Here is a 13691-nt window from a genome sequence, read left to right as displayed (position 1 = left end):
GTCAATTCCCCAGTCTTCACAAAGAAGCAATGCAAGGTGGTATGGTCTTGACAGGTTTCCTGCCTTCTATTATTGCCTTCCCATGTACCAGACCTTTAAACTTGCTTTTGGACTTAGCTTTGCTAATCCATGTCTGATGATCTCTACTGACCCTGGTCTATCCAACTTAGGGGGACATGTACTAAGCAGTGATAAAAGTGGAGAAGTGAGCCAGTGGAGAAGCTGACCATGGCAACCAATCAACTGCTCTGTATACTTTTATAATATGCAAATTATAAATGTTACATCAATGCTGATTGGATGCCATGGGCAACTTCTCCACTGGCTCACTTCTCCACTTTTATCACTGCTTAGTACATGTCCCCCTAAGAATTGTTTGTTTCCTGACACTTCAAGAAAGGTGGCAGGAAGAGATTTGATTCTGCACAGTGCTTGCCTGGGTGGGATTACATTCATATGTTATAAGTAATGTTCTATTAACCAACATACAATATATCTATCAAACCTTGATTTAAGGATAGTATGCTAGGTTGGGGGTGCTCCCAAGAGTCTTACACATTATCATTAAGCACTTATGGGGACTTTGTCTCTCATCCAGCCGTTCACTGCCTTAGGTACACATACTGTAGCTGGGTACTTAGAAACCAAACGGAATACGGCAGTTTTCTGGACATTCTCTTTCTTCCATAATATCTACTTCCTACAAGCAGGATGGTACAATTATGTGTTAAGCCGCATTAGAAGTTTTTTCAGGTAATACTAGGATTGATGCCCTTCGGGAGACCCACCTTATTGGTTATTTCAACCTATAATTTATGTATGTAAATGGATCACCACATTTTCAACTTGCCAGATGGTGATCATAATCCACTGTGATTTCAATTGCACTTTGTTTTTGCTTTTATCTTACTTTTTTCTACAAAAATTCCTTTCTTTATTAATTCACACTATTATATATTACTAAATATTCAAAACTTGGCTGTGACATACCCACACTTTTTGTGACTATGGTGGTCATTTCGAGTTGTTCGCTCGTTGCCGATTTTCGCTATATTGCGATTAGTCGCTTACTGCGCATGCGAAAGGTTCGCAGAGCGCATGCGCTTAGTTATTTTACACAAAAGTTAGGTATTTTACTCACGGCATTATGAAGCTTTTTCATTGCTGTGCTGATCGGAGTGTGATTGACAGGAAGTGGGTGTTTCTTGGCGGAAACTGGCCGTTTCCTGGGAGTGTGCGGAAAAACGCAGGCGTTCGAGTTGCAAAACGCAGGAGTGGCTGGAGAAACGGGGGAGTGGTTGGGCAAACGCTGGGTGTGTTTGTGACGTCAAACCAGGAACGAAAAGGACTGAGCTGGTCGCAATGGCTGAGTAAGTCTGGAGCTACTCAGAAACTGCTAAGAAATTTCTATTCGCAATTCTGCTAATCTTTCGTTCGCACTTCTGCTAAGCTAAGATACACTCCCAGAGGGCGGCGGCTTAGCGTGTGCAATGCTGCTAAAAGCAGCTAGTGAGCGAACAACTCGGAATCACCCCCAATATTCACTATATATTGTCTTACTGGTCGCATGTGATGGTTATTACTTGATTTTTACATATACTAATAAAATTCTGTGTTATAAATATATTTAATTTCATGTAAGAATGCCCCAGCACCAGAGTCCTCCTTTCTCTCTACAATTCTAACCTCAAGAAAGGTGAGCAACATCTCTTTGAGTTTCGTTTGCAATATTTCCATATCTAATAAAAAGGATAACATTACATAGTTGCATGTGATGGTAACTGTTGCTGGAGCACAGGATGAGACCTAATACAGGTAGTGCACAGCATAAGCTTAAATAGGCAGTGCCTCATTTGTCTTTGGCACCAGTGACCCCGAATGATCATGTCGCCATGAATGCGCCAAGGGGGGAGCTCCAGCAACAGAATGGACAAAAGCACAGAGCGCAAGTAAGGAGAAAGCAGCGCTCTGTGGCCAGATGAGGCAAAGGAAAACTATAGCAAGACAGAGACCCTGTAGGTGGACCCAGCAAGGTAGGTGCTATGCTATGCAGATTAACAATAATATATCCCGCCTCTCTCAGCAGTGATCAACAGACATAAAAGGTCTTTAGGGTATTTCTTATGGAAATCCATCAGAATACATTGAGCATGCACTTTTGAAGCCAGGAACCTTCTTTGGAAATTAAGCTCCTCTAATCATTGAGGTAGTAAAGCACTCCTTTTGAGATTTTGAATCAGTAAGTCTGTAAATTTAATATTTATTTTGCACCAAAACAGGAGAAGGAAGAACATAAGAGGAGAAGCGGTTGAGTACCAATGGTTTTAGTAACGATATATAAAACACTTTTGGAATTTGTGAGAACCTTGCAGAACAAATCACTGGGAAATTGGCACGGTACCATGTTCCCAGAGAACTGCGCATGTGCAGTAGACTCTGGTACAGCATCAAAGTCTGCTCATTTGTGCCACCGGCTTGGGAGTAGGGGGCATGGATTGAGACTGCACATTTTCCGCCTTCTCTTTTAATATGTTTAATACTTAATTTTCTCATACGTCCTAGAGGATGCTGGGGATGCTTCAAGAACCATGGGGTATAGACGGGATCCGCAGGAGACATAGGCACACTTTAAGACTTTGATTGTGAACTTTAAGACTTTGATTGTGAACTGGCTCCTCCTTCTATGCCCCTCCTCCAGACTCCAGTTTAGATTCTGTGCCCAGCGAGACTGGTCACACACAGGGGAGCTCTACTGAGTTTCTCTGAAAAGACTTTATGTTAGGTTTATTATTTTCAGGGAGACCTGCTGGCTACAGGCTCCCTACTTCGTGGGACTGAGGGGAGAGAAGCAGATCTACTTCTTCTGAGTTCAAGGGCTCTGCTTCTTAGGCTACTGGACACCATTAGCTCCAGAGGGTTCGATCACTTGGTACGCCTAGCTGCTTGTTCCCGGGGCCGCGCCGTCACCCCCCTCACAGAGCCAGAAGAAAGAAGCCGGGTGAGTAAAAGAAGAAAAGAAGACTTCAGTGACGGCAGAAGACTTCAGTTTTGAGGTACCGCAGCGGTCGCGCTGCGCGCCGTGCTCCCATACACACAGCGGCACTGACAGGGTGCAGGACGCAGGGAAGGGTGGGGCGCCCTGGGCAGCATGAACACTGAAGTTGTAAACTGGCAAAAATGTGTATTAAAAGTGCCTAGGCACTAAATATAGGACCCCCGCCAGTATAATGTGTAGATTTGAGCGGGACTGAAGCACGCCGATGAGGGGGCGTGGCTTAGCCCTCATAGCTCTATCCAGCACCATTTTCTCCTCACAGAGACGCTGATCCTTCCTGAACACTGCTGCACGGATCAGAGTGGAAAACGGGGGGGGGCTGCACAATCTCCAATCTGTTAAGGAGAAAGAGGGTCTAAATACGGTTCTTCCGCATTAGGCTTACCTGGTTTTGCTATTCAGGATTGTCAGTGCCAATTCACTGAGGTGATGGCGGTATGATGGTTTTCTTCAATAGTAAAGAGTCATTATTACTCTGTACTGGGACGCTCTCCGGCATACGGGGAGGGTAAGAAACAAGTGGTGCAAAACGTTTTTTTATCCCTGATGGAGCGTCAACAAAGTGGTTGGCTCCTAAACTTACCAGAATCACGGTTGATCCCAACGACACGGTTGTCGGCGTTGAAAAAGATGTTAGATACAGAACTGTTGAGAGTTAGTTTCTTCCAATGGAAAGAACTTTGAAGATCCAGAGTCGAGTCAGATCTACAACAGTGTTAATCCATCAATACGTTCCATTGATGAAAATAGAGTTGCGGCCTACGAGGCCATTCAGTGAGCAGGTTAAATGCCAGAGAGTTTTTTAGCGGGACCAATTGGACATGTGGTCCGGGTCTCACCTGCTCATGCACCGGAAGATAATCTTATCTTCCAGGACCAGAATTTCTCTCCTGTGGTGGCTGCTCAGTTCTCACCTCCTAGAGGGACGAAGGTTCGCGATCCACGATGGGATGCTGGTGTCCAGGGATGCAAGTCTCCAGGGCCAGGGAGCAGTCATTCAGGGGGAAACGAATTTCCAGGGAAAATGGTCAAGCCAGAAAGCTTGTCTGCACATAAACATTCTGGAACATCTTGTTCGTGGTCTGCCCATCTTAATTCAGTTGGACTACATACAGCAGTGGCGTACGTAAACTGTCAGAGCAGATCGGAGAGCAGAGCGGAGATGGCAGATGCCACAAAAGTTTTCCGCTGGGCTGAAAGGCATGTAAACGCTCTGTCAGCGATCTTCAGTTCGGGTAGACAACTGGGAAACGGACTTCTTCAGCAGACACGATCTCCATTCAGGAGAGTGGGGTCTTCATCAAGAGGTCTTTGCAGAAGTGTCAAGTCGTTGGGGGAATTCCTCAAATAGACATGTTGACGTTTCGCCTCAATAAGAAACTTTCAAAATATTGTTCCAGGTCGAGGGACCCTCAAGTAATAGAGGTGGACGACCTGGTGACACTGTGGGTGTTTCAGGCGGTCTAGGTGTTCCTTCCACTTCCAATCATTCCAAGGTGATAAAGATCAGAAGAGGAACAAGGGTTCAGGCGATACTCTTTGTTCCAAACTGGCCAAGGAGGGCCTGGTATCCAGATCTTCAGGAGTTGCTCATAGAAGATCCCTGGCCTCTTCTTCTTCTTCTTCTTTTAATTCTTCTTCTTCTTCGAGAGGTCCTGTTACAACAGGGGCCGTGTGTGTATCAAGACTTACCGCGGCTGCGTTGACGGCTGCGTTGACGGCATGGCGGTTGAACGCCAAATCATAGCCCGGAAGGGTATTCCCAGTGAAGTCATTCCCACACTTCTTTAGGCTAGGAAAGAAGTAATGGCAAAGCGTTATCACCGTATTTGGAGGAAATATGTGTCTTGGTGTGAATCCAAGAAAACTCCTAAAACTGGGGATTTTCAGCTGGGACGGTTGCTCCATATTTTACAAGCAAGTGTGGAGGCGGGCCTAAAGTTAGGCTCCATTAAAGTACAAATTTTGGCATTATCAATTTTCTTTCAGAAGGAAAGGCCTTCCTTCCAGAAATACATACCTTCTTGAAAGCCGTGTTGCACACCCAACCTCCTTTTGTGCCCCCTGTGGCTCCATGGGATCTTAATGTGCTGTTGCAGTTCCTGCAATCTCATTGGGTTGAACCTTTTCATAAGGATGCATTAAAAATAAGAATTTACTTACCGATAATTCTATTTCTCGTAGTCCGTAGTGGATGCTGGGGACTCCGTCAGGACCATGGGGGGATTAGCGGCTCCGCAGGAGACAGGGCACAAAAGTAAAAGCTTTAGGATCAGGTGGTGTGCACTGGCTCCTCCCCCTATGACCCTCCTCCAAGCCTCAGTTAGGATACTGTGCCCGGACGAGCGTACACAATAAGGAAGGATTTTGAATCCCGGGTAAGACTCATACCAGCCACACCAATCACACTGTACAACCTGTGATCTGAACCCGGTTAACAGCATGATAACAGCGGAGCCTCTGAAAAGATGGCTCACAACAATAATAACCCGATTTTTGTAACAATAACTATGTACAAGTATTGCAGACAATCCGCACTTGGGATGGGCGCCCAGCATCCACTACGGACTACGAGAAATAGAATTATCGGTAAGTAAATTCTTATTTTCTCTGACGTCCTAAGTGGATGCTGGGGACTCCGTCAGGACCATGGGGATTATACCAAAGCTCCCAAACGGGCAGGAGAGTGCGGATGACTCTGCAGCACCGAGTGAGAGAACTCCAGGTCCTCCTCAGCCAGGGTGTGCCCCTGACCAAGTAGCAGCTCGGCAAAGTTGTAAAGCCGAGACCCCTCGGGCAGCCGCCCAAGATGAGCCCACCTTCCTTGTGGAATGGGCATTTACATATTTTGGCTGTGGCAGGCCTGCCACAGAATGTGCAAGCTGAATTGTACTACACATCCAACTAGCAATCGTCTGCTTAGAAGCAAGAGCACCCAGTTTTTTGGGTGCATACAGGATAACAGCAAGTCAGTTTTCCTGACTCCAGCCGTCCTGGAAACCTATATTTTCAGGGCCCTGACAACATCTAGCAACTTGGAGTCCTCCAAGTCCCTAGTAGCCGCAGGTACCACAATAAGTTGGTTCAGGTGAAACGCTGACCACCTTAGGGAGAAACTGGGGACGAGTCCGCAGCTCTGCCCTGTCCGAATGGACAATCAGATATGGGCTTTTGTGAGACAAAGCCGCCAATTCTGACACTCGCCTGGCCGAGGCCAGGGCCAACATCATGGTTACTTTCCATGTGAGATATTTCAAATCCACAGATTTGAGCGGTTTAAACCAATGTGATTTGAGGAATCCCAGAACTACGTTGAGATCCCACAGTGCCACTGGAGGCACCAAAGGGGTTGTATATGCAGTACTCCCTTGACAAACTTCTGGACTTCAGGAACTGAAGCCAATTCTTTCTGGAAGAAAATCGACAGGGCCGAAATTTGAACCTTAATGGACCCCAATTTGAGGCCCATAGACACTTCTGTTTGCAGGAAATGCAGGAATCGACCGAGTTGAAATTTCTTCGTGGGGCCTTCCTGGCCTCACACCACGCAACATATTTTCGCCACATGTGGTGATAATGTTGTGCGGTCACCTCCTTCCTGGCTTTGACCAGGGTAGGAATGACCTCTTCCGGAATGCCTTTTTCCCTTAGGATCCGGCGTTCAACCGCCATGCCGTCAAACGCAGCCGCGGTAAGTCTTGGAACAGACATGGTACTTGCTGAAGCAAGTCCCTTCTTAGCGGCAGAGGCCATGAGTCCTCTGTGAGCATCTCTTGAAGTTCCGGGTACCAAGTCCTTCTTGGCCAATCCGGAGCCACGAGTATAGTTCTTACTCCTCTACGTCTTATAATTCTCAGTACCTTAGGTATGAGAAGCAGAGGAGGGAACGCATACACCGACTGGTACACCCACGGTGTTACCAGAACGTCCACAGCTATTGCCTGAGGGTCTCTTGACCTGGCGCAATACCTGTCCAGTTTTTTGTTCAGGCGGGACGCCATCATGTCCACCTTTGGTCTTTCCCAACGGTTCATAATCATGTGGAAGTCCCCACTCTCCCGGGTGGAGGTCGTGCTGAGGAAGTCTGCTTCCCAGTTGTCCACTCCCGGAATGAACACTGCTGACAGTGCTATCACATGATTTTCCGCCCAGCGAAGAATCCTTGCAGTTTCTGCCATTGCCCTCCTGCTTCTTGTGCCGCCCTGTCTGTTTACGTGGGCGACTGCCGTGATGTTGTCCCACTGGATCAATACCGGCTGACCTTGAAGCAGAGGTCTTGCTAAGCTTAGAGCATTGTAAATTGCTCTTAGCTCCAGTATATTTATGTGGAGAGAAGTCTCCAGACTTGATCACACTCCCTGGAAATTTTTTCCTTGTGTGACTGCTCCCCAGCCTTTCAGGCTGGCATCCGTGGTCACCAGGACCCAGTCCTGAATGCCGAATCTGAGGCCCTTTAGTAGATGAGCACTCTGCAGCCACCACAGAAGAGACACCCTTGTCCTTGGAGACAGGGTTATCCGCTGATGCATCTGAAGATGCGATCCGGACCATTTTTCCAGCAGATCCCACTGAAAAGTTCTTGCGTGAAATCTGCCGAATGGAATCGCTTCATAAGAAGCCACCATTTTTCCCAGGACCCTTGTGCAATGATGCACTGACACTTTTCCTGGTTTTAGGAGGTTCCTGACTAGCTCGGATAACTCCCTGGCTTTCTCCTCCGGGAGAAACACCTTTTTCTGGACTGTGTCCAGAATCATCCCTAGGAACAGCAGACGTGTCGTCGGAGACAGCTGCGATTTTGGAATATTTAGAATCCACCCGTGCTGTCGTAGAACTACTTGAGATAGTGCTACTCCGACCTCCAACTGTTCTCTGGACCTTGCCCTTATCAGGAGATCGTCCAAGTAAGGGATAATTAAGACGCCTTTTCTTTGAAGAAGAATCATCATTTCGGCCATTACCTTGGTAAAGACCCGGGGTGCCGTGGACAATCCAAACGGCAGCGTCTGAAACTGATAGTGACAGTTTTGTACCACGAACCTGAGGTACTCTTGGTGAGAAGGGCAAATTGGGACATGGAGGTAAGCATCCTTGATGTCCAGGGACACCATATAGTCCCCTTCTTCCTGGTTCGCTATCACTGCTCTGAGTGACTCCATCTTGATTTGAACCTTTGTATGTAAGTGTTCAAATATTTCAGATTTAGAATAGGTCTCACCGAGCCGTCTGGCTTCAGTACCACAATATAGTGTGGAATAATACCCCTTTCCTTGTTGTAGGAGGGGTACTTTGATTATCACCTGCTGGGAATACAGCTTGTGAATTGTTTCCAATACTGCCTCCCTGTCGGAGGGAGACGTTGGTAAAGCAGACTTCAGGAACCTGCGAGGGGGAGACGTCTCGAATCTCCAATCTGTACCCCTGGGATACTACTTGTAGGATCCAGGGGTCCACTTGCGAGTGAGCCCACTGCGCGCTGAAACTCTTGAGACGACCCCCCACCGCACCGGAGTCCGCTTGTACGGCCCCAGCGTCATGCTGAGGACCTGGCAAAAGCGGTGGAGGGCTTCTGTTCCTGGGAATGGGCTGCCTGCTGCAGTCTTCTTCCCTTTCCTCTATCCCTGGGCAGATATGACTGGCCTTTTGCCTGCTTGCCCTTATGGGAACGAAAGGACTGAGGCTGAAAAGACGGTGTCTTTTTCTGCTGAGATGTGACTTGGGGTAAAAAAGGTGGATTTTCCAGCTGTTGCCGTGGCCACCAGGTCCGATGGACCGACCCCAAATAACTCCTCCCCTTTATACGGCAATACTTCCATGTGCCGTTTGGAATCTGCATCACCTGACCACTGTCGTGTCCATAAACATCTTCTGGCAGATATGGACATCGCACTTACTCTTGATGCCAGAGTGCAAATATCCCTCTGTGCATCTCGCATATATAGAAATGCATCCTTTAAATGCTCTATAGTCAATAAAATACTGTCCCTGTCAAGGGTATCAATATTTTCAGTCAGGGAATCCGACCAAGCCACCCTAGCGCTGCACATCCAGGCTGAGGCGATCGCTGGTCGCAGTATAACACCAGTATGTGTGTATATACTTTTTAGGATATTTTCCAGCCTCCTATCAGCTGGCTCCTTGAGGGCGGCCGTATCTGGAGACGGTAACGCCACTTGTTTTGATAAGCGTGTGAGCGCCTTATCCACCCTAAGGGGTGTTTCCCAACGCGCCCTAACTTCTGGCGGGAAAGGGTATAACGCCAATAATTTTTTATCGGGGGAAACCCACGCATCATCACACACTTCATTTAATTTATCTGATTCAGGAAAAACTACAGGTAGTTTTTTTCACACCCCACATAATACCCTCTTTTGTGGTACTTGTAGTATCAGAAATATGTAACACCTCCTTCATTGCCCTTAACATGTAACGTGTGGCCCAAATGGAAAATACGTTTGTTTCTTCACCGTCGACACTGGAGTCAGTGTCCGTGTCTGTGTCGACCGACTGAGGTAAATGGGCGTTTTAAAGCCCCTGACGGTGTTTGAGACGCCTGGACAGGTACTAATTGGTTTGCCGGCCGTCTCATGTCGTCAACTGACCTTGCAGCGTGTTGACATTATCACGTAATTCCCTAAATAAGCCATCCATTCCGGTGTCGACTCCCTAGAGAGTGACATCACCATTACAGGCAATTGCTCCGCCTCCTCACCAACATCGTCCTCATACATGTCGACACACACGTACCGACACACAGCACACACACAGGGAATGCTCTGATAGAGGACAGGACCCCACTAGCCCTTTGGGGAGACAGAGGGAGAGTTTGCCAGCACACACCAAAACGCTATAATTATACAGGGACAACCTTTATATAAGTGTTTTTCCCTTATAGCATCTTAATATATATAATCATATCGCCAAATAAGTGCCCCCCCTCTCTGTTTTAACCCTGTTTCTGTAGTGCAGTGCAGGGGAGAGCCTGGGAGTCTTCCCACCAGCATTTCTGTGAGGGAAAATGGCACTGTGTGCTGAGGAGAATAGGCCCCGCCCCCTTTTCGGCGGGCTTCTTCTCCCGTTTTTCTGAGACCTGGCAGGGGTTAAATACATCCATATAGCCCCAGGGGCTATATGTGATGTATCTTTTAGCCAGTATAGGTATTTCATTGCTGCCCAGGGCGCCCCCCCCAGCGCCCTGCACCCTCAGTGACCGCTGGTGTGAAGTGTGCTGACAACAATGGCGCACAGCTGCAGTGCTGTGCGCTACCTCATGAAGACTGAAAAGTCTTCTGCCGCCGGTTTCTGGACCTCTTCACTCTTCGGCATCTGCAAGGGGGTCGGCGGCGCGGCTCTGGGACCGGACTCCATGGCTGGGCCTGTGTTCGATCCCTCTGGAGCTAATGGTGTCCAGTAGCCTAAGAAGCCAATCCATCCTGCACGCAGGTGAGTTCACTTCTTCTCCCCTAAGTCCCTCGTAGCAGTGAGCCTGTTGCCAGCAGGACTCACTGAAAATAAAAAACCTAACAAAACTTTTACTCTAAGCAGCTCTTTAGGAGAGCCACCTAGATTGCACCCTTCTCGGCCGGGCACAAAAATCTAACTGAGGCTTGGAGGAGGGTCATAGGGGGAGGAGCCAGTGCACACCACCTGATCCTAAAGCTTTTACTTTTGTGCCCTGTCTCCTGCGGAGCCGCTAATCCCCCCATGGTCCTGACGGAGTCCCCAGCATCCACTTAGGACGTCAGAGAAATTTCTTGCTTGGAAAGTGGCCATGATGTTGGCCTTAGCATCCGCAAGGCGGGTATCTGAATTGGCGGCTTTGTCTCACAAAAGCCCTATTTAATCTTCCATGCTGATAGAGCGGAGTTAAGAACTCGTCAGCAATTTCTGCCAAAAGTGGTTTCACGTAAACCAGCCTATTGTGGTGCCAGTGTCTACTGACACCTTGGCGGAATCGAAGTCTCTCGATGTGCTTTAAAAATATATGTCGCCAGAACGGCTCATATTAGGAAAAATAAGATTTTACTTACCGATAAATCTATTTCTCGGAGTCCGTAGTGGATGCTGGGGTTCCTGAAAGGACCATGGGGAATAGCGGCTCCGCAGGAGACAGGGCACAAAAAGTAAAGCTTTTTCCGATCAGGTGGTGTGCACTGGCTCCTCCCCCTATGACCCTCCTCCAGACTCCAGTTAGGTACTGTGCCCGGACGAGCGTACACAATAAGGGAGGATTTTGAATCCCGGGTAAGACTCATACCAGCCACACCAATCACACCGTACAACTTGTGATCTTAACCCAGTTAACAGTATGATAACAGCGGAGCCTCTGAAAGATGGCTTCCTACAACAATAACCCGAATAAGTTAACAATAACTATGTACAATTTATGCAGATAATCCGCACTTGGGATGGGCGCCCAGCATCCACTACGGACTCCGAGAAATAGATTTATCGGTAAGTAAAATCTTATTTTCTCTATCGTCCTAGTGGATGCTGGGGTTCCTGAAAGGACCATGGGGATTATACCAAAGCTCCCAAACGGGCGGGAGAGTGCGGATGACTCTGCAGCACCGAATGAGAGAACTCCAGGTCCTCCTTAGCCAGAGTATCAAATTTGTAAAATTTTACAAACGTGTTCTCCCCTGACCACGTAGCTGCTCGGCAAAGTTGTAATGCCGAGACCCCTCGGGCAGCCGCCCAAGATGAGCCCACCTTCCTTGTGGAGTGGGCCTTTACAGATTTAGGCTGTGGCAGGCCTGCCACAGAATGTGCCAGTTGGATTGTGCTACAGATCCAACGAGCAATCGTCTGCTTAGACGCAGGAGCACCCATCTTGTTGGGTGCATACAATATAAACAACGAGTCAGATTTTCTGACTCCAGCTGTTCTTGCAATATATATTTTTAATGCTCTGACAACGTCCAGTAACTTGGAGTCCTCCAAGTCACTTGTAGCCGCAGGCACTACAATAGGCTGGTTCAGATGAAATGCTGACACCACCTTAGGGAGAAAATGCGGACGAGTCCGCAGTTCTGCCCTGTCCGAATGGAAAATCAGATATGGGCTTTTGTAAGATAAAGCTGCCAATTCTGACACTCTCCTGGCAGAAGCCAGGGCTAGAAGCATGGTCACTTTCCAAGTGAGATATTTCAAATCCACCTTATTTAGTGGTTCAAACCAATGAGATTTTAGAAAATCCAAAACTACATTGAGATCCCACGGTGCCACTGGAGGCACCACAGGAGGCTGTATATGCAGCACTCCCTTCACAAAGGTCTGGACTTCAGGGACTGAAGCCAATTCTTTTTGAAAGAAAATCGACAGGGCCGAAATTTGAACCTTAATAGATCCCAATTTGAGACCCATAGACAATCCTGATTGCAGGAAATGTAGGAATCGACCCAGTTGAAATTCCTCCGTCGGAGCACTCCGATCTTCGCACCACGCAACATATTTTCGCCAAATTCGGTGATAATGTTGCACGGTTACTTCTTTCCTTGCTTTAATCAAAGTAGGAATGACTTCTTCCGGCATGCCTTTTTCCATTAGGATCCGGCGTTCAACCGCCATGCCGTCAAACGCAGCCGCGGTAAGTCTTGAAACAGACAGGGACCCTGCTGAAGCAAGTCCCTCCTTAGAGGTAGAGGCCACGGATCTTCCGTGATCATCTCTTGAAGTTCCGGGTACCAAGTCCTTCTTGGCCAATCCGGAACCACTAGTATCGTTCTTACGCCTCTTTGCCGTATAATTCTCAATACTTTTGGTATGAGAGGCAGAGGAGGAAACACATACACCGACTGGTACACCCAAGGCGTTACCAGCGCGTCCACAGCTATTGCCTGCGGATCTCTTGACCTGGCGCAATACCTGTCCAGTTTTTTGTTGAGGCGAGACGCCATCATGTCCACCATTGGTCTTTCCCAACGGGTTACCAGCATGTGGAAGACTTCTGGATGAAGTCCCCACTCTCCCGGGTGAAGATCGTGTCTGCTGAGGAAGTCTGCTTCCCAGTTGTCCACTCCCGGGATGAACACTGCTGATAGCGCTATCACATGATTTTCTGCCCAGCGAAGAATCCTTGCAGCTTCTGCCATTGCACTCCTGCTTCTTGTGCCGCCCTGTCTGTTCACATGGGCGACTGCCGTGATGTTGTCCGACTGGATCAACACCGGTTTTCCCTGAAGCAGAGGTTCTGCCTGGCTTAGAGCATTGTATATTGCTCTTAGTTCCAGAATGTTTATGTGAAGAGACGTTTCCAGGCTCGTCCATACTCCCTGGAAGTTTCTTCCTTGTGTGACTGCTCCCCAGCCTCTCAGGCTGGCGTCCGTGGTCACCAGGATCCAATCCTGTATGCCGAATCTGCGGCCCTCCAATAGATGAGGACTCTGCAACCACCACAGAAGAGACACCCTTGTCCTTGGAGACAGGGTTATCCGTAGGTGCATCTGAAGATGCGACCCTGACCATTTGTCCAACAGATCCCTTTGGAAAATTCTTGCGTGGAATCTGCCGAATGGAATTGCTTCGTAAGAAGCTACCATTTTTCCCAGGACTCTTGTGCATTGATGTACAGACACCTTTCCTGGTTTTAGGAGGTTCCTGACAAGCTCGGATAACTCCTTGGCTTTTTCCTCCG

This window comes from Pseudophryne corroboree, chromosome 3 (genome assembly GCF_028390025.1).
Source record: "Pseudophryne corroboree isolate aPseCor3 chromosome 3, aPseCor3.hap2, whole genome shotgun sequence".
Lineage (NCBI taxonomy): Eukaryota > Metazoa > Chordata > Amphibia > Anura > Myobatrachidae > Pseudophryne > Pseudophryne corroboree.
The sequence above is the reverse complement of the archived record's forward strand: the minus strand, read 5'-3'. Positions refer to the sequence as shown.